At 36.3% G+C, this 25,842-nt stretch overlaps 1 protein-coding gene and 1 pseudogene across 7 annotated transcripts in view; both read right to left on the bottom strand.

The window, feature by feature from the left end:
* Window positions 1–25,842, bottom strand: part of PRKG1 (protein kinase cGMP-dependent 1) — a 1,291,606-nt gene that overhangs the window by 1,018,118 nt on the left and 247,646 nt on the right. The window lies entirely within an intron of this gene.
* Window positions 1–25,842, bottom strand: part of LOC129136188 (ras suppressor protein 1-like) — a 172,261-nt pseudogene that overhangs the window by 121,595 nt on the left and 24,824 nt on the right. The window contains exon 1 of the transcript XR_008537532.2: window positions 1–25,842. This exon is cut by the window's left edge and continues 121,595 nt beyond it; it is cut by the window's right edge and continues 24,824 nt beyond it. The product of XR_008537532.2 is annotated as a ras suppressor protein 1-like (transcript).

Raw genomic sequence — 25,842 nt, 5'->3', positions numbered from 1 at the left:
GTTCACTGATTCAAATTATAATATATTATGGATTACCATATTTGAGAATAATCCCAAAGTGATGTGACACTCTAAAAGGGAATTTTAACAGTTAATATCCTAATCATTCTAATAACCTCTAACTCTTCTCTTTCAACTCTACAAGAGCATTTTAATAGGTTGTTACCTTATTCAACTAGCACTAGCATTTATTCTTTCATAAATCAGCAGGAAATTTAAAAAATATCAGTCCTTTTCTTGTATCAATGGACTATACTAATGAAATAACCACCAATCTACTTTATCATATACGTTACATGCACAGTAACTTTCGGATAAGAACAATTAAATCCATTTGAATTGCATGAGGACATAAAGAGAGCAAGATTTTATTCCTCCTTGTTTTTGTTTACAGTGTTTCCATAATAAAAGCAGTTCTATAAGTAATACCTTCCCAAGGAGTTTTGCCTGATGCTACCACAGATATGAATGGGTTAATTAGAGCAATGTCTGGAAGCTGAGACAGCCAAGAAGCAACTTCACCACTGAGGCGGAAAGAGCTGTAACTAAAAGTGCAGCCAGGCATGTAGAACCCAGAATCCAGAAAAAACAAACAAACAAACAAACAAACAAAAACTGGAAAGGCAAGTCACTGGGATATCGTTGATATCAACATGAAACAAAGAGACTTGAAAATCAAGAAATTTTAGAAAGAGACAATGAAGATTGAGGAAGTCAGGAAATTGGCATCAATGAGGCCTGTTAAATAACTGAAGGGCTCAAACAATAAGCTTGCAGAAAAAGGGTTGAACATTAAACCCTAACCACACCAAGTTTATCAATGGAAGCCCCAATCCTATAAAGGCTTGTGTTCTGGGTGTGATTTTTTAGGAACAGTAAATAAGACAGAGTACAAATCTCTAAAAGTGGAATATAAGATAAAGACTTTTCTCAGGAAGAAGAAAGAATCCTTGATAACAGCACTAGATTAATAATAAGATCAAGGACTCTTATGTGGGCTGATAGAGTTTAGTTCTGTGTCCCCATCCAAATCTCATGTCAAATTGTAATCTCCATGTGTCAGGGAGGGGATTGATGGGAGGCGATTGGATCATGGGGCCAGATTGCCCCATTGCTATTTTAGTGATTGTGAGTGAGTTTTCATGAGATCTGATGGCTTAAAAGTGTGGGCACTTCCCCCTTCTCTCTCTCTCTTTTCTGTTGCCATGAGAAGACATGCTTTGCTTCTCCTTCCCCTTCTGCCATGATCGTAAGTTTCCGGAGGCCTCCAAGCCATGCTTCCTGTTAAGCCTGTGGAACTGTGAGTCAATTAAACCTCTTTTCTTTATAAACGACCCAGCCTCAGGTAGTTTTTAATAGCAGCGAGAGAATGGACTAATACATGGGCTTTATACGATGTCAAACTATTTCTTTTTAATTCAAGAATTTCATCCTTAGACAGGCAATAAAATGGAATTAATTAAGGGAAATGGAGATTCAGGAGCAAAGAACCAGGCAGAGCAAGCCACTGCTAACAAACATCAGAAGACCTGCCAGAGAACACTCAAGATCTCAATAAATATTATTTGATAAGGATGTCATATGGTGTCATGCTTTAGTCAAGAATTTGATGATCGGTGATCCTCGGGTCACATGTGGCTCACAGATATGTTTTATCAGTCTATGCATTATTTTTAAAAATTTAATTAGTCCATAGCATATAGAAATCAGAATATTTCACATTAATCATAATCATAAAGGAATTTATATTTCCTTTTAAAAAATTAGAAAGTCCTGGCCGGGCACAGTGGCTCAAGCCTGTAATCCCAGCACTTTGGGAGGCCGAGGCGGGCGGATCACGAGGTCAGGAGATCGAGACCATCCTGGCTAACACAGTGAAACCCCGTCTCTACTAAAAACACAAAAATTTAGCCGGGCATAGTGGCGGGCGCCTGTAGTCCCAGCTACTCGGGAGGCTGAGGCAGGAGAGTGGCGTGAACCCGGGAGGCAGAGCTTGCAGTGAGCCGAGATTGCACCACTGCATTCCAGCCTGGGCGACAGAGCCAGATTCCATCTCAAAAAAAAAAAAAAAAAACAAATTAGAAAATCCTAACCACACTGGCTTTAAATTTCCATCTACCGACACTCTGCTGAAGCTGAGTAGCTGCTGATCATTTCAAACAGGGGATCAGTTTGCAACAATCCCCACCTTCAGTCACATACTTCCCCTGCCAAGCCCTGGAGACATTTGTTCGAAACCTCTGCTTTAGAGAATGATGAGAATAAAATAAAATATTGGGGCTAATGTACAGTGTATAATAAGCTGCCAAAGAATGCGTTCTTAAGATATTGTTTGCATTAGACCAAAAACAACAAAAACAAAACTTGATCTTTACCTGGCATAAATGGGATGAACCTAGACAAGACTGAAAATAGACATGTGCCTGGAAATTTTTCTTGGATATGTACATGTTAGCTTTGTTTCAACAGTTATATTGTTTATCACTGAAATGGTTCAAATTCTATTCACTATCTTAGATTTCAACTATTTGGGTTCATTTTTGGAAAAGAAAATACAGTGAAAGGATGTGATGAGTACTTTTTTCCTTGCAACTATATCATAATACCCCAAACAAAATTAATCTGGAGAAATACAGATATTTGATTTTAGGCTCTAGGAATATCTCAGAATCTAGAAGTGTTGCAATCCAAAATTTTCCAAATGTAACAAAAGTTTTTTAAAAAATTAATCTTTCTCTGTAAAATCTGATGACCCATTGAAAATAATAATACTAAAACTTTGGATACGGAAGAAATATAAACAGCCTGTTCAACAATTTCAAAATTCTCTCCATTTGTATTTAATAATATCTTCCTTTGGGATTCCAAAAGAATATACTTTATATCTTTGCTTGGAAAAGGTTGGGAAATGTTCCAATCCCTTGAAAATTTGCTGAGGAACATTTGCCACATCACGTTTATATATGCCAGTTTAAGTTATGACATATTTTGCAAACTGCAGTTTTAAAGAAAGAACAGCACAGTTCTTATCAAATAAGAAACAGACATAAAGTGTTCTTGTCTTATATATTATGGTGCTTGCTAAAATCTACATTCTAAATATTCTCTCTTAGAAATCAAATTAGTTTCTGATGGCTAAGTCTCACCTAAACCATTTTTTAAAATTCATACAATTTCTTGGTGACCAAAAATTGTCGGTACTTATACAGATAAGTATAATCACATCACATTGATTTCGGACTTGGTATTTGCTCTGAGTCTTTAATAATCTCCATGAGCAGAATTGATTTCTGATGGTATAACCCTGGAAAGTAGCACTCCCTGCAGAGATGGACATTTCAGCAGGAAATTGGAGCAATCTGCATTTCACCACAAGCATTTTTGCAGGGCATGCTCTCAAAGTCACTGTATTTCCCAGTCATTAGTGCTAGTCTAGAAATACACCATTTATGCAATATATCCAGACTCTTTTTAAATTCCCTAGAGAGACCATTGGTATTACCCAAAGGAACAAAAATTTTTTAAAAAAATTGTAGCACAACATGAAAAAATAATCATCTAGGAGAGTAAAACATACACGCTAAAAAAAGTCAGAAAAAATAAAAAATGTATATAAAAATGTTTTACAAACCCCTTTCATATAAATGGCTATTGATCTCATATTCTAATATCTAAGCATCACAAAACTAAATCAGAATAGCAATTTAATAAATGCTTTCTACTCCATGGAATATTTTTTATTAATAGTGGTTTTCTGGCTCATATGGTGCTTTAATTGAAGTATGGAGCTGTTTCCAATGGAGTGAAGAGCAATGGAATTGGCAGGCAGCAGTTCACGCAGTCAGTAAGAGCATGATCACAACCTCACTCTAATTAAAATGTTAGGTAAGAACTGGTGGTTGCACACATGTGAGTGTATGCATATGTGTGTGTATATACATATGTATACATATATAGAAAAACACCAATGTACAGAAATGTACTATATTTTAGATTTCACAATTTGCATAAACTAAATGGGTCATAATAAATAAGTCAAGCATATAAGCACTTAGGAGGGGTGACTACATAGCCCTAAAACCTATAACATGTTTTTATAGTTTATACAGATACACCTCCATATGGGGCCTGGCTATAATTCACATCTCAGCTTCTCAGCACCCACACATATAAAAAAGGGATGAGGGCCAGGCGCGGTGGCTCACGCCTGTAATCGCAGCACTTTGGGAGGCCAAGGTGGGTGGATCATCTGAGGTTAGGAGTTCGAGACCAGCCTGGCCAACATGGTGAAACCCTGTCACCACTGAAAAAAATACAAAAATTAGACGGGCATGGTGACACACGCCTATAATCCCAGCTACTCAGGAGGCTGAAGCAGGAGAATTGCTTGAACCCAGGAGGCAGAGGTTGCAGTGAGCCAAGATTGTGCTACTGCACTCCAGCCTGGGCAACAAGAGTGAAACTCCATCTCAAAAAAACAAAAACAAAAAGACAAAAGGGTTGATACCAACCCATAGGGTTACTGTAGAGGTGAAATGAAATAAGACAATGTATGTAAATTACTTAGCACAGTTCTCAGCACATGGTAAGGACAAAGTAAATGGGAATAATCACAGCTGTTGTTATGAGTATATTTTTCAAGAAAAAATACATCCTTGAGATATCTGCTAAACGATTTTCTTCACAAGAAATGGCATGCCTAAAACCTCATTCTCATGAAAGCTTTAGGTAACAACTGATGGTTGTACATATGTGAGTATATGCATATACGTATATGTGTGTATATATATAGGTACGCACATATATAGAAACACACCCATGTACAAAAATATGCTGTATTTTAAATTTTACACTTTTCATATAGTAAATGTGTCTTAAGAAATAAGCCAAACATACAAGCACTTGGCAGGGGGCACCATATAGCCCTAAAAACTATAAAATGTGGAACCAAACCAAAATGCATTGAAATGACTAAAAGCAGAAACAAGAAGGAATATTCAAAAAGTAAAATATTGAACGTGAGGTTCACATCAAAGAACAGTGATCTGGCTAGCACTAAAGGGACTCACTCTTTCTTGAGATCCACAATGCATTTCCTGGAGAAAAATAAGATCACAAAGGAGTGGTTTCCTTCATGGAGTAATGCACTGATTGCTGGCATTTGCCAAGTGGGTAGATTTGTAATAAGAATCATGACAGTAATATTAAAAACCACATATATTTGTTGAGCACTTACTATATGCCAGTAATGGTCCTGAGAGCTCTGATGACCAAACAAAATATTTTCTGACTGTGGCCACACAGTCATTGAAGCAGGAGTACTGACCCATCCTCCACTGACTAGACTGTGGCAGGACTTACACCTCACAGAGGAGGAAGCAGAATGCACAGTGGAAGCTGAAAAGCAGAGTGACAATAGAGCAAGGCCAGCTTCTGCTGGGCTGAAGCTAAGCAATGACTGGGTAGGCCTTAAAATATATAAAGAAAATAAAGAAATAGAAGCTTTGAATCATTAGGTACTGACATGTGTCCACTTCCCTTTGAAAACCCTGAGCTATAAAAGCCAGAAAGAAAATCATTTATTTAGGATGTTGTCTCTTCTTAATATGTCGAAGTCACATGCTTTGAATCTGGTAACCAAAGACATAAGAATGGTAAAAGTAGCTATTATTTTACTACAATCTCGACTTTTGAATGTTTTTCTGTATGTCGAAATTACTGAAAAAGAACCTACCCTGCAGGGATGGAGATATTGTTACATTTTATCCAAGGGAACATGCCATTTTGGGGTCCTGTCGTGTCTGGAGAAGCCTTACACAGAAGTCACATATCAAGAAATGGACCCGATTAGCTCCCGTCTGTGCTTCATGGTCATCCATAAGCCTTCCCTGTGGATTCATTTGTTTCCCCTTCACTGTCCCCACCTTCTTCCTGCCTTGGAAATGTGAGTATACTCTAGGTCCAGGCTTTAGCTCGTTAGCCTTCCTCCTAATTCCAATAGGGGACATATATTAAATTTACCAGCCTAGCATCCATACTCCTCTCTTTTGGCAAAAGAACCCTGATTTTCTTTGAATCTAACCTCCTCCTTATCCCCTTAGGTTTTGTTTAAGTGTATGCTGGTGAGCACTATGCTCACTGCCCCTGATTCTAGGGAAGAGCCTAGTTCATCAGAATCACAGCAAATGGTTCAGGAATGGTGGAATGTTTCAAGTTTTTCCTGGCAGACTGAATCCTGGTAGTTACTCAGAACTTGGTGGAAAAAAAACATGAGCTTTCTTTCTGCAGAGTTGGCTAAGCTGGTAGAATGTGCCAGAAAAGCAGGGAGCTCACAAAGAACAAAAGCTAACACACAACAAAGCAGAGTTGAGAGTTAGAAATCCCTAACCCTGTAAGTATATTGATCCAGTCATGCCTAAAGCCAGCGCTGTTCCTGGATTTCTCTGTTACATGACCCAATACATTCAAACTTTAAGTCAGTTTCTGATGCATTTCTGTCACTTCCAACCCAAAGTATTCTGGTTAAAAATTTAGTTTTCATTTGATAAATATGTATTGAGATAAACATGTGTCAGGCATTTTGCTAAGAGCTGTAAATCTCTGACCCACACATGATTTTGCCTCTCACCCGCATATGCCATCCTCTCTAATCTGTAACACTAGCTCTGCTAAACTTAAAATGCATTTATTTGCACGTCTCCAGCTGTCTGATGGGCATCTCTAAGCATCCCACTGATGCTGCAAACCAAAACCATGTAACACAAAACTAATCATCTTCTCTCAAAAAAAAAAAAAAAAAAAAAAAAACCCTTCTCTGAACTTTGCTATTTCAGTTAATGATGCCATCATTTTTTTAAAGCTCGACACCTAGGAATTTTGCTTTAAGCTATCTGAGCCCCTGTGTCCAATGAGTTATCTTGTCCTGTCAATTCTTCAAAATTTATCTCTTTCTTCTCTTCATGTGAATTTTTTTAATTTTAATTTTGAATTTTTATTTATACTTAGGCTACTTTACTGCTTGACTACTTTTTCTCTCTCACATCCCATTCTACACATGGTTTGAAAATTAATCTTTATAAACATTGATTTTTTATGTCAAAATCCTGCCCATAGAGTTTCAATAGCTTCCCCCATAGTCCAACGTCTTATCCCAGACTGGACAGTCTCTACCATCTCCCTTACTTTCTAGTTCCCCGATTTCATTTTTTCTACTCCCACTGAGAGAATGCTTCATCAAACTAATCTATCACTCCTAGAGTAAATCTAACTTTTCTTTCTTAGTGCATCTTCCTGGATTGGATCTGCGTCTTTCTATTTGTCTATGTTCTACTCCTCCTTCAATTCCCAGTCCAAGTTTTCCTTTCTCTATGAAGTAGTCTCCAAACATCATGGCCCTCTTCACTGAACTTTCCTGAAGTCTGAGGGCATTTATTATTAGTAGTGCTCATCTGGCATATGACACAGACTATCTCATATTCTTCTGTTTGCCTATCCTTTATGTAGCCTTTCTACCACACTATCTCAGTACATGGGACCAGACCATGTCTACATGTTACCTAGAAGTACAGTACATTCATCTTGGAACACACAACAATGCTTAAACAAGTTTTATAGCTATGGGAATGAAAAATCTCAGGATTTATTTGCTTATTCTTTTGTTGAGTACTAAAAAAAAGTAGGCTTTATCTCATAATATTTACTAAAAGGAAAAACTTGTAATCAAGTAATCATAGTAATTTAAAACTCCTCTGTGAAAAGTTCTAAGAAGCAGAGGTCTGTGGGGGCTCTTGGGAAGACAGAGATCTCTTCCCTGAGAAAGGAGAAAATCAAAGTGGTTTGTTTCAGCTGTTTTTCAACTGAAGACACTCTATTGGGTAAAATTTATCTTCACTTGCAAGTACAAGTAGGAGCAGAATGACATTTTTAAAAAAAGCACTGGGGACATTTTGTAAATAAGGTGGAAAATAACACTGGACTAAATGGATATATGTTTGTGATCTGGACCCATTAGAAGTCTTCTCTGGGCCCTTATTTCCCTCATCTGCAAAAGGAGGTGGCTATGACTGATGATTATCTACAGAACATGTATGTCTCCTTTTCCTCCTCTCAAATGAAACCCCAGCTTTAGTAAGTTGACGTTCACCATCATGTGACTCAGGAAAGTAGACCCTTATTCCCAGTCCCAAAGATGGTCAGGATCTCTTTATATAAATCACAGTATTTGCTCATCTCTGGCATAAGGCCTAACCATTTAATAAAAGTGCCTCAGCTGGGAAGCACCTGGGAAGTTACTTCCTCCCGAAAAAACAGTGCAGGAAAGAACGACTCTCTCACAGCTTTCTCTGAACATCAAAGGCATGGCTACTGCATCCATCTTATTGACAATCTCAGCAGAAAAAGCAATGCTTTGTAGAGACCAAATCCAAATCCCAAGAACATCAGGGAAACTGTCATACTACACCCAGAGTCCAGCCTACCTCAAAAATCCTTATGTGAGATGATAAATAAATGTCCTTGTTTAAGCCAGTTTGAGACAGTTCGAGCAGAGTTTTCTGTTATCTGCTCCCAAAAGCATCCTGGCTGATTCTTGAGAGAGCCTGGACTACACAAGCCCTTGCAGTTCTAAAATTCTGTGTTTCTACATGTTTAAATGATTTCTTTTACTACAAAGATATGAGCCATGAAATCAATTGCTTAAACCTAGAAATTAAGACATCTGTTTGCCAAGTGAAGTGAATGAATGAGGTAATTCCCAGCTCTTCATAGTCAAAACATATGTAGAAATTGAATTCCACAAATTATTTATATTCTTAAAATTCTGTATGTTTATATAAATTATTATTACTGCTTATACTTGGCACTTAATATTGATTTAATTCAATGTAAAGCATTCATATATGCTGGAAGGCCACTGCATTATTGAACAAATTATTTTATCATGTTTTTATTTTAAAATCATCACTTACATCCATAGTTGAGAAAACAGAAATCACTCTAATTCTGACTAACAAAATCGACGTTATTATTTGGGGCATTCTGTCCTGAATTACATTTCCTTCAGTTCATCAAAGGGAACAGAATCCAAATGTTTGTCATATTATTAATCTGGGCCAAAGAGCATACCATAGATCTATTTTTGACTGCTACCTGTCCCTCAGGTAACACCAATTTGGTTTCAATGAAAATCTCAGTTTTTCTTCCCAAGTCTCTTTATAAATTATAATTTCAGTCTAAAGAAATAAATAATGACTTAGTTGCTTTCCATCTTTATACAACATCTAAAATCACTATGAATACAAATGAGCACATCCCAGGCTAGTCAGGTACTTTAGCTCAATTAAGTATAAATCCAAATTCTCTAAGGAAAAGCAAGGAATTAATTAATTTTCCATTCCATAGCTTTCTTTGCTGCTATGTAAGGTGTTGTTATTGTTTTACTAGTCTGTGATTACAAAATTCACTCCTTAGATTGACTTGTTTCCCCTTACTGAATTGCCTGGTGAAAAGGTTGAACAGAATGGCTAATTTGGAGCCCTATAGGAAGGTTTGGATCAGACTGAGAGTACTTAGCCTGCAGTACAATAATTTCCCTTATGACTAATGCAAAAAATCTAATAATCTAATATTTTCACAATAACATGCAAAAATGTATACATTGGATAACAATATGAGCAAGACATGAAAATTAGAACACTTTATAGGTGTACAAAATACTAAAAGAGCTAAATTTTCCTAGGAAAATTATGTTAGAATACTTATAAGCTTGTAAATCAAAAGAAACTCTTGGAAAAATCAATCAATGCTTCAACTATAAAATTTCTTTAAACAATCTATTCCAATCCAAATGGTAAAATCTTGAATATAGTGTGTGTGTATGTGTGTATAATATTAAACACTTTGATCTTACATCGCTTTTATTTGCAACTGCCACTCAGTTGAAGCATTAAAAGTTCATGAGGATGAACTCTCAAATTTATCCATAATGATCATAGTTTGTGCTGCCCTTTCAAAAAACATGGCAACATTTTTCTTCCAAGCTGTTTGATTTACAGCAGAAAAACAATATGCGACTGTTGATATCACAGATTCCTTTTGAGAAGAAAAATAACTTCAAATCTTTTGATGATAATAGTATAAGATCTAAGCTCCTTTGACACAACACATTTTGCATTTACAAAGATTAAAGGGATGAAAAATTCTAAAGTCTTTCCATCCTGATGGGGACTTCTATGTTCTGGCCTCCTCTGCACCTCGCTGATAAAATAATAAGTCGAAGCAATGGTTCTGAAGCCTTCAAAGTGAACATGAAGTACAATACAGCAGAGGAAAGTCAAAATTCTTCCCCTTCTTTTGCCAACTCTGACTTCTCTGAGACTTGCTGATCGGATTCAGAAAGTAGAATTTGAACATAACTGGCTTGGAGATGAATGAAATACATAACATCCAACTCAGAGTTTAAATAAAACTCTTTAATCTCAAAATTAGACTGTATACCTTGTGGTAGAAGGGGATGTCCATTGGGGGAAAAGATGAGTTCTTTTTCCCAAATTAAGCCAGGGAAGGGAAACTTGTAATCTTATAAAATCAACCTTATAAAACAGCTACATTTGAACTTCATCAGCACAGAAGGTTTACAAGGAATAACACTGATCTTGATTTGTAGTTTTCTAACCTCTGGTAACATTTGGTGAAGTAGTTCTTCCTTTCCAAAAAATGGTGGACTGATTAGGTGAATTATTTCTGAAATGATTGATTTGCCTTTTTATCTTCATTAGCAATATAGTGCTGTTTCCTGCACAAATCTAAATGAGAATACTTTCATGATTTCTATAGTTTCCCTGCTTTGCCATACTAATATTGACAACTGTAGCTCTCTGATGAATTGAAAACCTAAAAAGGGCAGAATTTGCAAGTGAAATATACTCAACTGGTGTAGAGGGACTGTAAAAATCTCTGCCAATGATTTTAATTATGAATGGATCTCACTGGTGGGTTGGTTTGATAATCACACATGGCTCATCTCCTGCCAGAATGCCTTTCATTTTATCAAAATCATTCCCCTCCTCTGTTTTTTCTTGCTTCTGATCCAAACAACGATTGCCAGTTTCAAGCTTTTACTTTACTCCAGACCTTACACCAGGAGCTTAATATGTTTTCTTTTTAACCTTGAAGACAACATTACAGTACATTTCTATTTCCATTTAAAGAATGAAGAAACTGCCATTCAGAACTATTCAATATAAAGCAGCTAAGAGGTTGGATTTAGATTTAAACTCTGGTCTGTCTGGTTCAAAATTTCATGTTTCTCCTAACACTACACTACTATAAGAAGTGTTTAAGTCAATAAGGGCAATTATTATGTAGAGAGTTGAGAGAATGATAATCCAAACTCTCACTATTTCATGAAAAAAAGAACAGAACTTACTAAGGATTTTTTTTTGTTTTGCATTACCATCAGTGCAATAAAGTAAGAAGTCTCTGCTCAAATGAAATAGAGTTTATCTGTTTTCTGAAGAATTTGATAAAGTTTATAAAATAATTTTCTAGTAATGTAACTTTGAGCTCTCTATTATAAAAAACATGCATTTTATATTTGGGCTTAAAAATAAGCACCAAGTGTTTGATAAGTACTTATCTCTGTGTTGGTATGTATTTATAGTAAAGACATTTAAAAAATCAATGAAATTTATTCCAAATAACAAAAGTGTTATCACCTGAAGACTTGCAATTCCTAGTCTATTAGAAGACAAATGCTATACTACAGAGCACTCAGATTCCAGACTTTGTTTTTTGTTTTTGTTTTTGTTTTGCCTCTGTCATCTGTGGGGCTCATTGTGCCAGTATATGGTCTGATCTGACATAGCTGGAGTTTTCCTCAAAAGAGAAGACACTCATGCATGTGCACACACACACACATGAATTACATTAGACTAATAACGTATATATGCAATAGTATGCAATATACTGCATATTATCTGCAACATAAATATGCAAGTAATATGCTACTTATTGCTTGAGTCTTCATTTATTAATAGCAGCAGTAAATTATGATTATATCAATGTCTCATGTTTATGGCCAATATATAACAGGACCGGAGAGAACTTTCAGCATTCGGTAGCTGATTAACTCAAGATCTAGGAGAAGCTGTTGCATTTGTGAACCACAAATCTTCCGTACACATTTTGGGTAGAGTTATGTCTTTTATTCCAAGTATTTAAGAGCCAGAGGTTGATTCTTAGCAGAATTCTATATCAGAAGTATACCAATTAGCTAGTATGTTACCTCTTCCCAAGGAGTGAGTTCTTAAGAACTTTATGGGGTAAAAAATACCTTTTAGATTATATAGTAGAAAATGACCATTTTTTTTCTGTGTTCCTAAAGATTTCTTCATATAAGTTGAACTTTATTCAATTACCATTTGATCACTTCTAATATGAGGGTCTTTAATGACCTTAATCATAATTTTATGTAAAATATGCAGATATAAAGGAACACTGCACATTCAGCTGAGTGCCTGGCAGATACAATAAGCTGTTCCAAATGGAAATGAATTACACATATCCTTCCAAGTGGTATTTCCTCTTGTAGGTCAATCCATGCTCACAAAGAGTTCATGGCTAAAAAATGCTTTTAAGAGGACTGACACCTTGTAGAGAAAGAGAAATTTACAACTTCCTGCCAAGACTTGATTCTGTCAGACTAAAGACGCAACTTGCAGATGTCCTTGTCAATTTATGAAACAGGTGCCTGGTCTGCCTTAAAGGAAAACATGACATGACTCTATATTAAAATAGGAAAAGGAAGCAATGCAATTTGTTGTTTACCATGTGTTATTATGGGAAATCTATTATAAAAGGTGGAACACATGGGTTCATGTGTATCAGTGAAGCAGTCAGAAAAACTATCCCTTATTTAAGACATAATATCACAATAAACATTCAGGAATTAAAATCTGTCTGTAGAGTTGGGCAGGAGGCAATACACAATAACATAAAAAGGAGGGGAAAACATCGCAGCTCTAGTTCTGTATTCTCCCAGCACCTCAGCTTTCTTATCTATAAAACAGGAATAACAGTAACACTACCAACACAGGGTGTAGGGCTGGAAGGCATAGAGAGGGCTTCACATACACTAGGAGCTCAATACCAGTTCTTCTACTTCCTCCTCCTTTTACAACTATCACTGTAATAATGTGAGTAAAGGGGTTTGCATGGCCTGTCAAAGGAGATGCATTTCTCATCCCTTCATTACTCTTGCACAATTCCATTTTGTCATAGATGGAGTTTTGCACAGTCACTTGTCAGAGATAGAAAGGCAAGTGCTTTTCTAAGCTGAAAAAGGCACAAACTTTAGAAAGAAAGGATGGTGTGTCCCTGACTGCTTTTGGAAAAGTGAATTCCAGTGAACCTCCTTGCTTCAGTAGTAAGCTGGGAGACACAACACATTCAGAGAGAAAACAGCTGACAAAATCATCCATCAAAGTCTGAGACTGGGAATTCACCAGTCTCCATGAAAGGTCTTTGCTTTTGCATGACAGGTTATTCCATCATTCTGAAATATACTTCCCACTTTCCCATGGGTTAAACTTGTTCTATGATCAGCAGTCCAATTCAGGTTTCAAGCAATCATTCACTCTTAGTTCTTTCAAATGTCATAAATTGATACGTTGCTAAACATTAGTTTCTCATAGAATGTTTCCTAGTATTTCTCAAACTGTGATCATTTTTATGCCACCAAATATTCATTTTCTTGCCAAAAGCAAGATAAATTTAGATATCTGCCTTCTCCCAAGGTATACTGAATAAATTGGTCTTTTGCCAAAAGGCTGTTTAGGGTAGGTTGGGGAGTTAAACCACAGCAACCCTGCAATGAGAGGGACAAGCCTCACTTTTCCATTTAGTAACTGTAGGCTCATGATGTCAGTAAGCCTTCCAGGGTCTCAGTTTTCTCCTCTAATAAACAAAGTACTCTAGATGATAAGAATTACATAAATGCATGTGGATATGTTCTAAGCTATGAAGCATCATCTAACATATTACTTATGCTTTTAAAGGCACTTAAGCACAATATGACATTTTAGAGTTCATAATTACAAATGTGTCACCTGGAATACAAAGACGACAAATATGCCCGGCTATTAGAATGCACACTTCACAATGATAGTAGTGTTTGTCATGTTCACTGGGCTGCAGAAACACTGGAACAGTGCCTCACACATAGTAGATGCTCAATCACTACTGTTGAATGAAAAAAATGTATAGTGTCCTTTGTTAAAGATAACAATTTATAATATGCTGCTACTTGTGATTATTTTAATAAATGGTCATATTTTTTCATTTATGTTCTGTCTCCTTTCTAGGGAAAGTTGAATTGTTTTGCAAATAAAATTACAAAACCTGAGTCTAACACTATTAGCATTCAAAATATCACCTAAAATATGTCTGATTAAAATATATCAATTAAATTTAATTTACTTTAAATAGCCAAGAGAATAGGAACAACATATACAGCCATTTATAAACAGCAAATAAGAAATGACAGTTTCCAGATTTATATTTTCTACATATTTTAAAAATTCCTATGACATTCACATGTTCTCACATGTTCTGTATGTCAAAAACTTTTCAAGTTAATATTCAGTGCATTTTCTAATGTTGATAATTCTATAATATATGCATTGCTTAATGTCCACTGATTTGGGTCCATGGGGATGACCCCATTACTAACATTTTCTTATAAGCTATTCTTTCAAACTATATATTACAACTTTTTAAACTAAAATTTTTTTTGCCCCTAGTTTTTTGTAGAGAATGATTTTAAAACGTAAGTTAACCATGGCTGCTATTTTAAATACAGCATTAACTGTCTTCCTCGCCTCTTAAAAAAATTTATCATGTTTTTAAATATTTTATAAATGATAAATTTGCATTAAACCTTATATTGCTTTTAATCTCCATGAGCCAGATAAAATTTCACCTTCTGTTGTATTTAATTTTGTCTGTAATCTGACCAGGGTCTTGATTACTCAATCACCAATTTCTCAGGCCAATTAACATTTACAACATCTTTAGAATATGAGGGATGCTTTTTATAAGAAGAATAAATTTTATTTGATATAATGTAATTAAAGCATTTTACCTTAGTTGTAATGATCACTAGTTGTTTTTTTTGTAATTTCTATGTAGCCATCTACATGACATAGAATTTGTTATACTGTAGTTGCAATAGAGAATAAATTTTACAATTTTCCACGCACTTTTATATGAAACTTTAAATTGCACTATTTCAGTTAGCACTTCTTTAAATATATAAATGCAGTTCAATAAAGTTTGCCATAGAGACCATTTCTGTGGTCAGAGTTTTCTCATCATAAAAATTAAGAGAATGAACTAAATGGATTCTGTTAATTTTAACCATAAGATACCATAATTGTACAAACCTGATTTAATGCTGACTTTTCGACAACTGCAAATGTACTTAGATGAGAAAATGTGAAGTTGAATATAATATCATGGTTACAAATGCACAGACCATTTTGAATTGCAGGTCTAAAAGAGTGATTTTTTAAATAAAAGATTAATAATAATATGCAAACTATTCTCTTCCAACCCAAATATTACCAATATTTTGATATGCACTTGAAACAAGACCTAGAAGAAACATAGATATTACAATCCATCTTATCTCTGGAAGATCTGGATGTATGAATATTTGATCCTGACTTTGTCATACTACATTGAGCAGAGAATTAATATGTATTGAGTGTGCCCTATAGGTCAATAACTGTCCTGGGCAGCCTGAGAACATTTTCAGGAGCAACCCTTAAAGCTTAACAATGTATGTAGTTTAGTTTTTCAACAACCACAGATAAATTCAGTCCTTCTAACTTTCTACCTAAGGGTTCATTTACTCCCTTTTACGATTGTTGTTTAACATTTCCCCTACCACTTTGCCGTTACCTTTATTGTTGTTGTTAACAGACACAGTAATTCAAGTTATAGCAATGTAAGCAGGCAGACACAAACTGAAGATTATACGAAAGAGTTGAGAAAGAGTCCAAGCTGAAGTGAACTTCATGCACAGGTAGAAAATGGAAATCAGTAAATGACTTGGCCAAAAGTAGGAAAAAATCAATTTAGTTTTTAAAAGAATGGAAGAGGAAGACAAGAGAAACAGAAGAGAGAGAAAAGAACACCATCAGAGCAAATTTAGAGGCCAGAAATGAAAGAAAAGACACAGCAATATGGGATATAGGTGGGGCTCCATTTGCTCATTCATTGATGTATCATTCATTCTACAAATTTAGCAGGTGCCTTCTATGGGGATGCACTATGCTGGCCCCTGAGGATTTGGGAATAAACAAGTTAAACAACGTCCTGTCCTCAGGGTAATTAGCTGAAAAGGCAAACAATTTTTGTTTTACATATTTAATTGTTAAGGGTGTAAATTTTGCTGGATATTTACTTAAACTTAATATCTCATGGAAAGTAATGTTTACTCTGAATTTTTTCCTTGAATATTTCCTTCTCCTCATATGCATATGAAAAGGAGCAAGAAATGTGTTTTGCTCATGTAATTCTTTAATCTCCTTTATTTTCTGATTTAAATAGATATCTAAGTTTCAGATGCACAATTAATTCCTTTCTTCTCTTGCATTTTTGAGTAACAAATGATGAGTATGGAGGGAAAATTGGCTCAATAAACATAATAATAAAAACTGTCAGTATACTTGAATCATTTTCCCAGTGCACCAAAAACTAATTGAGCTCTAACACACAAAGTTGACCTATAGGAAGAAGCAGGGGTTTTTTCATCTTCTTGACTACTATTCTTGTCTCTTTCACAGTCTTATCAGCCACGTGAGAACCATACATTTATTACTCCATTCATCTTCTTGTACAATTTACCTTCTCATACCTTTTCCCTTCTCTTTTCAAATTATGTCTTGGTACCAAATCCAGAATCCACAAATGCATGGTCATGAAACAAATCCAGACCATAGAAATGTTGCTTTTGGGTCCCCAAGGTTTAAAAATGTTTCATTTTGTTAGCTGCCAGTGTTTAAGAACTGGAAGATATTACATACATTTCCCAAGGTACATGTTCTTCTGAAAACTGGGAAGATTTGGTCACAGGGTATCAATAAGGGGCTGAATAGTGGTGAACAAGAGCTCTCCAATTCGCCACAGTCCCCAATTCTCCTATTCATGCCTGAGTCTGAGGCCAAGGTTCTGCCAGTTGACATTTATCATCATGTTTCTTTCTACTACTGTTTCATTGTTGGAAATATTTTCCTGTACCAACATCTGTCAGAAAAGTTGAAAAATGATAGATAAATCACCTCATTGTTTTTTTTTTCTTTTTTTTCTGTTGCTGTTTAATGCCAGGGGTTAGAAACATTCTGCAAAGGGCTGGAAAGTAAACATTTTGGGCTTACCTGGCCATACTGTCAGTGTCTATACTAAACTCTGCTGTTGCAGTGCAGCATGGAAGTAGTCACAGACAATATGTGAAAAAAAATAGGCCTGTGTTCCAATAAAACTTCATTTACAAAAGCAGGAGGTGGGCTGGATTTGGGCCAGAGTTTGTGGAGTGCTATCTGTCTATCTATGCTGTCTGGATCCTGCGGGCATGTGGGTTTGCAACCTCTGCTCCCATTTCTTTTCAGCTTCAGTTTCTATCAAAACAACTTTTTATTAGTTCCTTTTCCACCTCACTTTGGACTCGTTTATAAATGTTGATATTTGTTTCAAAATGGCTGTTATAAGATAATGTCAAATTTGTCTATTAACTTTCTGGGTCAGAGAAAGTCAGTCCATCTTGCGGAGCAGCAAGTGCAAATCTCAAGGACAGTGGAATGGTAGGTGCATAGCTATGAATTTGCTGCTCCCTTCCTCAAAATCTTTGAGGCTTCTCTATAGCCTAATAATACAATGGAGTCTGATACCAATGTACTGTCTCAGCCATATTTGTCCTCCCTTGCCCCACCTATGAATTATTTGCTCAAGCCATTCTGGATTGTTTGCTATTATCTAAGTATAACTCCTAGCTTTTGCTCTTCATTTCTTTGATCAAGCTTCCTACTCTCTAGTACAGAAGGAGGTTGGTTTAAGGGGAATCCAGTTCCACCCATATTATGAAGCCTTACTAAAATGATATGCTTCCCATGAAGCCTTCTCAAATTCCAACAGTTACAGTTAAGGTCTTCAGTCTCAGTGTTCTCTTAGCACAATGAGAACACTTTTTACTAGGTTGTATCATATGAGGTTGTTACACTTTTAGGTCAAATATTGGCAACCTAATATATATATTCTGCTTAAGATTATATCAATAAATTATATACATGTCTGTTCCACTCCTCAAAGGCAGGGACTGCATCTCATTCATCTTGCTACGTGCCTGGTGTCTAACACAACACTTTGCTCAAAGAAGAGAATTATTGAATTGACACACTGAATTTACAACATCTTCAGTATTAACAGAGTAAGGAAGATAGTGTGCACATCTCTAAATTACTTTTAACTACTGCAAGGAGGGCCTTAATTCCTGACCTAGATTACTTAAATTTATAAAAATAGTGCCAGGGTTTGGGGGAAAGGGGGCAGAGTTGTAGTTGAAAGATGCATTGGCACTTCGCTGGCTGCTGACATTCTGCTAATTTCACTAGATAACAGGGACCCAGATGTTGTTATATGATTAAGTCAGTTTCAACTAGAAATATTGTGAAAATCTTGTGGCCAGAGGAAGCCTCTCATATTCAGAGTAAAAAAAATCTAATTTAGTAAAATGTGTGATGTCTTATGGGCTGTCTTATATCCTTAAGTTCTTTTCAATAGGAGAGCAAAAGAGAAATCTGTTGGCAATACAGTGCTTGCCACATTCCTGTTGCTAAGCAAAGGGAAGCTAGGGAGAAGAGGAAAAGCGAAGGTCTGTGAATCAGGGGCAGTAAAATTCTAATCAACTCTTGGTGTTATGCTTGGCTGACTTTCTAGAGGAGGAAAGGCAGCAGTCTGCATTGGTATATCCAAAGGCTCAGGAATGTAGTCCCAGTATTCACAAAGGAAAACGCTTCCACTGTGAAGTTTGCAGTTAAAAAGATACAATCTCGGTTGTAGAAAAAAAAAATGATAAGGTAACCTCAAGTAGCTGAGGAGCTCACAGACATTTTTTTCCAGTAAGTGACTATAAAACAGCTATAAAACGGAAAAATTATGACAAGGTATCAATCTCTTTTAAAAGGATAGTAGGATAATTTTTTATCTTAAGAAGGTTTTCATTACAAACATGCTAAAATGTAGTCTTTTTTTTCCAGTAATTTGAAAATACATAAGTTTAAAAGTTAGGAAAGAAAACAAAAACCTTACTGTGTTTTATCCCTCTAGGGATCCCTTAAGGCATTTAGAGGTAAAGAGCAATTAAAACGGGGCCTTTGGATTCTTTGCAATAGAGACTCCAGAGCAGGGGGAATTGGGAGGAGGAGGGAGAGTGTGTGTATGTGTGAGAAAGAACCACTGAATGTTCTATAAATAAATATGATCTATTCTGCATATCCCCCTAGACATGAGGGTGACCTCAGAAATGATATTGAAATTTCAGGCTACCTGCAACAAACCATTATCTTGGATTCACCTTGACAATATAGATGGTTTAAAAAAAAAAAAAAAAAGGAAGAAAGGGAATATTCCTACACTCAATTCAAATGCTTAGTTTCCTTAATTTCAATTTGCCACATAAATAAATGAAAATCTAATCAAATAACTTATACGTTTTAAATAGTCCCATAGGTATTGCATTTTATGTAAAGTATCTATGATATATTTTTAAAATATTTATGTTGTTCCTTCTTGGGAAATTTTATTGATTGTGTGTTTATATGTGCTCAAATAAGAAAAAGGTTATTTGAACATTGGGCCAAGAAAGATGCTATTGCTTGCAAAAGAAACAAAACATGACAACATCAACACAATAGAACAAAATTCAAAACTCATTTGTTACATTTGTTAGGGATAATTACTGCACACTCTGAGCATCATTGGTCTAAGAATAATGTATTTACCAAAGCAGTAAGAAGAGTCTTTAGAAATTAACCAGGAAAATGGCAGAAAGCAATATAAGAAGTCAAGTAATATTCTCCCGCAAATGTAATTGTTCCGTTTCCAGCCCTACTTCTCTAGGAGTATATCTACTGATATCTACCAATTAATTAGCATTTCCAGGTCCATTTAAGTCTTGGCATCAGGCCCATAGTCCTTGTTCACAGGTATATGAAAAGAGACCTTGCCAAATGCTCACCAGCACTATGGGGAATGAAACTGCCCATGCCAAGACGGATTACATCAGGAAAGATCTATCTAATGAAGGTCTTCAGAAGCAACAAATCAACACAGAAAAATGGCTGATGTCCAGAAAAGGGAAAACAACTTCTTTAGGTCTCTGTATAGACGATGAGTCCAGGGAGGAGGAAGAACATGGGGAACTAGGTAGGCACCTGCACATACACCACAGCAGGGAAAAACATAAGGTCCGCCAGAGCAATGCCAGGAAATGGTGATCCTACACCCTGACCAGGGCAAGAGCCTTCTGCTGACTGCTCTGGCTTCACAGCTATTCCAGGGACTGAGCTTTTCCCATTAGGCCAGTGGTGGTGAACAGACCTGAGACTCTGCACTATTCTTTATCAGTTCCTTTAAAACATGTCCACATGTAAATAGTCCTTTTAATAAACTCTCCTCAAATTTCCCTGCTTAATTCAGCTGTCTGTGTCCTGTGGGCTCTCTCACTGATACATCATCCAAGTCAGGAAAGAAAGGATGAACACAGTCACACTAAGGCTAAGGGGCTTACAATCCCCCACCAAAAAGCCTTCCTTCTAACTGATATCTACCAATTAAGGGGCATTTCCAAGTCCATCTCAATGTATTAGCACCATATCAATTCTTATTATTCACAAGCATGCCATTGAAGACCTAGTGAAACATTCACAGAAATCCAGTATGTCTATACCGGGTCTCCAGCCTCCCTCCAAATCTAATTTACTTTTTTCCAAGAGAGAAATTAAATCACTTTGGTATAATCTGTCTTAGTAAACTCAAGATGATTCTTAGTGATCACCTACAACCTGTCTTAGTGTTCACTATATTTTCACTAATTGATTCCAGATTTTTGCTCATGATTGGCATCATCCCACCAAGCTAATTAATCTAAAAATTGGGGGATTGAGCTTCTTTTCAAAAATTATATCAACCTTTGGTCAATTACAATCTTCCTGCTCCTCTCCCATTCTTCGTAACTCTATAAAGTAACAAAGATCAACATAGCAATTGCATTTATCCCAGTGTTACATAATTAACTTGTCTAATGTTTGTTTTACCCCTAGACTGCGAGCCTTGAGGGCAGGGATTGTATCTTACTCACCTCGAAATGGACATCATTGCTGGTACCTAGGAAAATGTCAGGGTATTACAGATGCACAATAACTGTTTGCTGAATTGAATTTACTGCACCAATGTAGTGGTTTAAAATTTCCTCATATCTTTGGGCTTCAGCTTCTTCTCACTAGTATTATACCCTATCCAATCTAATATTTATTTCCTTTGATAGAGAAACTGTTATGTGTTGGGGGAAGACAAAGTAGGACTTGTTATCCTAGAGGGGCTTTTGGTTGACTCATCCAATCACCTTCTATCTTCTTGTTCTGAACATACTTATAAACTTTTCTCATCTTTGGCATTTTCTCCCTTTGACACATTCTACAGGCTTCTGACACTTGCGCTTGGTTATTGGGCTCTTCTCCCAGCCTCCTGTCTTTTATCCTGTATGTGCTCATTAGAGAATTTCTCACCCAGTCATTTATATATAGGACGACTTCCCTTGCCTTCCTCATCACAATCCATGCTATTATTCTATTTGAATTTCAGTTCTGGGAGCTTCCCACCTTATTCAGCAATCTTTTTGTTTCAAGCCAGACTGTTACATTATTCATCTTTTTTTTTTTTTTATTGTTCCAGCATAGAGGGCAAAAAAGCCATTCTCCACTGGCAATGATGTGGATCTTTGGGATCCAGGGTTCTGAATATTGCTTATGCAAATAAAGCAGTTTTGAAATTGGCTTTGGACTACTGGATGGTTGATTTTTTAAGGGTGTTTTCATCAGGTCAGGCATGACCCTCTCAGGTTTAAGGACAGCACAGGACAGGGAGAAATAATTCTTTTCTCTGCCTCTGAAGTTCTACAGGTTGTCAGATGGGCTCTGATGATCTAAAAAAGAGAGAATTTGGCAGAAAGAGTAGTTGACAACAATTGCAACCTAAAACAACATCTGTTATGTGAATTGTGACATGTGCTGTCACTTTATAGGTTTGGGTTTGCAGGCCTAATCTGTAAAGCTGTTTATTCTTGCCTTAGGAGGAATTAGCAGTAGGCTAATATAAGGATATCAGAGTTCAGATTCTAATTCTGCTGCTAATTCACTGACTTAAAGCAGGCTATTACTTTACCTCCCTCGGCTTAAATTAAGATGAGCTTCCTCGTCTTAAATTGTGTGATTATCTTTCCTCTTCAAATATGTGAATAAATGTTTGCTAACATCTCTCCCAACTCTGATAATTCGATGATTCCCTGAAAGAGAAGCAATTAGCTAAAGGAGGTGCTTTGGCTTTTTTTTTTTTTGGATTGGAGCAAATGAGCTAGCTCCACAGGCTGCCTGTGCCATGACGCCGTGACTATTGTCTTGGGGTAGAGCCTTAAAAATATCAGCCTATGAATGAACAACATCATTCTGACATCAGGCAGATTTCATTTCAGATTCTAACTTTGCCAGTTACTAGCTCAGTGAACTTGGGCTAAACATGAGCCTCAGTTCATCTTCAAAACAGGGTTCCTAATAGGACCTACTTCATGAGGGTGTTGAGGTTGTTGTGAGGGTTAAAAGAATAAACACATAGTAAGCACCCAGCTCAAGGAGTGGCATGTGGTAAATTCTCAAAAGATGTTACAAAATTAATTAAACTTACAAGAACTACTACAAATGGAAGAATTCCATTCAATCCATCTTTTAGAAAAGATAAAAACTATTCACTATTCTTTTGGAAGAGATCCACTTGAAGCCTAGGCCCATTCTGGTCCAGAATCTTTTCCTTAGATCCCTAAGAGGTCAGTACTTTTATTGTCCCAGCCTTTTATTCCTTTAAGTAGGGAGTTTTCTTCCATTGACTATCAAGGATGTTTAGGCATTTTCCATCCAGGCTACACAGAGGAGGCCCCTCTTGGTGTTCAAGGTGATAGTCCTTTTGATATTTTACAGGTCCCTGCAGGATTTTGTTTGATCTGGAAGTATTTCTTCAATTAGATACATAAATACAAAACATTTGTCGTGTGAATACATTTCTAGATATTAAAGAGGCATAATTTGAAAGAGAGAGTTCCTGACCTTCAGAACTACTGATGAGACAAAAATATATAAAATAACTGACTTTGTACAAGGATAGTAAGAGAAGACATATTTAAAATACATAATGCTATGAGGCTACAAAGGCTACAGTGTAGGAAGGGGCATCTGAAATTAATCTTGAAGAATTAGTAATCTTTTCTCAGGCAAAATTGGTAAGAAAGAGCTGGTTGAGAAGACTGGATCTCACAAACAAAGGTATGTCTATAAAAAACATAGAAATGCTGAGAGGAAAATAGATATTCAATTTGGATATGTTGGGTCTATCAGAGCAGACAACTGAGAACCAATGAATGTTCTTGAGCACTAGAGGATACTATCTGAGATGGGCAAAGGTAATATCTATTTTTTATTTAACAATTAAACCACAGTCCACTCATTCTGCAGAATATATTAGTTACTTATGATGTGGCTGGCAAGGTAGAGTCTTTAATATATAACTAGAAATGTTTGTAATCACACCTAAATTAATACCTGCTCAGATGAGAAAGCCTGGGAGCCATGTGGGCCCTTTGCCTCAGAAACACATTCTGTACCTTCCTTGGGTCTTCAATTACTGATAGCCAGTATTTATTGGAAGTTGCTATATGCCAGAAATTGTGTTACATGTTTTGCAAGAATAATTAGATTTACTCCCATATTGGCCCTATAAAGGTGGGCACTATTATCCCACTTTACAACTGGAGAGCTGAGTCTCCTACATGTAAAACAACCTGCCTGAGGTTATACCACCAGAAAATCTTGGAGCTGGAATTCCAGCCCAGGTCGATCTGGTTCAAGCTTTCAACTACTATGCTACATGCTTTCTTGTAACCACTTCCTCAGCCCACGTACTCAAACCATTTCATTACAGAAAAGTAGAAATAATGCAAGAATTTCACACTTAGCTCCTTGTTTCTCCACTGCAGATCTGTCTAGTGTTGAGGGGGGTGCGCCGAGGTCTCATCCCCACTCTCAGCATTAGGAACATGTAAAGATATTTTTAAAGTTGGGAATAATTTCACACATTATTAAATGTGCAAAAAAACCTAAATGCCTAATACCTCTATTTAGCCATTTGGCTAACTGTGTTTTTCATAACCTCCTTACACAGGCTCCATTATAAAAGAAATATCTGGGAAGCCCCAGTTTGAACTTTTGTATACACTTGTTAGTGTGATACTTAGGGTCAGAAGGTGTTAAAATTGTTCTCCTGCTAGTTATTTTTTTACTTTCTTAGAAAAAATAATATCGTGAAATCTGGCCTTTTCCTGCATTGTTTTCGTATGTTCCAATACTTCTATTATTTACTTCTGGTTTCTGGGATACGGATGCTATTTAAGAACCAGTTTCTTTTTGCAAGGTTAGAGAAGGGTGTGAACTGATATTTAGCTAAGAACAGAACTTCTATTTTAATTTACTTCTACAGAGCAGCTGTCCGAACTCCAATCTTGTAATATTATTTATCATGTTTTCAAAATCATAGTTATTTTCCAAAAAGATTTTTTTTAGTTGTTATAACCTCAGATTCTTTAATTAGATTTTTATCCATTGGTTATCTTAAGCTTACTATATTCCTGTTGACTTTACCATTTAACTTTAGGTCTAAACATACCAAAATTTAAAAAAAAATTAAAAATTATTGTATAATAAAAACCAATTTCTCTAATTACAAATGTAAATATTTAAAGTTTAGGACTATATTCTAGAATTTTCACAGCAGCTCTTTATATTCTAAATGTGAAGGGCCTATGTTAAAACTGTATGAAAAATACTTTTTTTTTTTTTTTTTTTTTTTTTGAGATAGAGTCTCCCTCTATCTCCCAGGCTGGAGTGCAGTGGCACCATCTTGGCTCACTGCAACCTCGTCCTCCCAGGTTTAAGAGATTCTCCTGCCTCAGCCTCCTGAGAAGCTGAGATTACGGGCGCACCACCACACCCAGCTAATTTTGACTTTTTTTTTTTTTTTTAAGGCAGAGTCTCACTCTTGTTGCCCAGGCTGGAGTGCAGTGGCACCATCTTGGCTCACTGCAACCTCCTCCTCCCAGGTTTAAGAGATTCTCCTGCCTCAGCCTCCTGAGTAGCTGGGATAACGGGGCTCGCCACCACGCCCAGCTAATTTTTTTGTACTTTTAGTAGAGGCGGAGTTTTACCATGTTGACCAGGCTGGTCTCAAACTCCTGACCTCAGGTGACCTGCCTGCTTCGGCCTCTCAAAGTGCTGGGATTATAGGCGTGAGCCATCTCGCCGGGCCAATACTTTTAAATAGGCACAAAATGGTCTATAGCAACTCAATAAAGTACAACGATGAAAGTTTGATGCCCACCAACATTTTATGATTCTGTTTATTCTACTACTACTTATAAGTGAAATAGTGCTTTCCTGGCTACAGTGAAAAAGAATCATGCTCCTAACT

The sequence above is a fragment of the Pan troglodytes genome, chromosome 8, assembly GCF_028858775.2.
Source record: "Pan troglodytes isolate AG18354 chromosome 8, NHGRI_mPanTro3-v2.0_pri, whole genome shotgun sequence".
Lineage (NCBI taxonomy): Eukaryota > Metazoa > Chordata > Mammalia > Primates > Hominidae > Pan > Pan troglodytes.
This window is presented reverse-complemented; position numbering and strand designations above follow the sequence as displayed.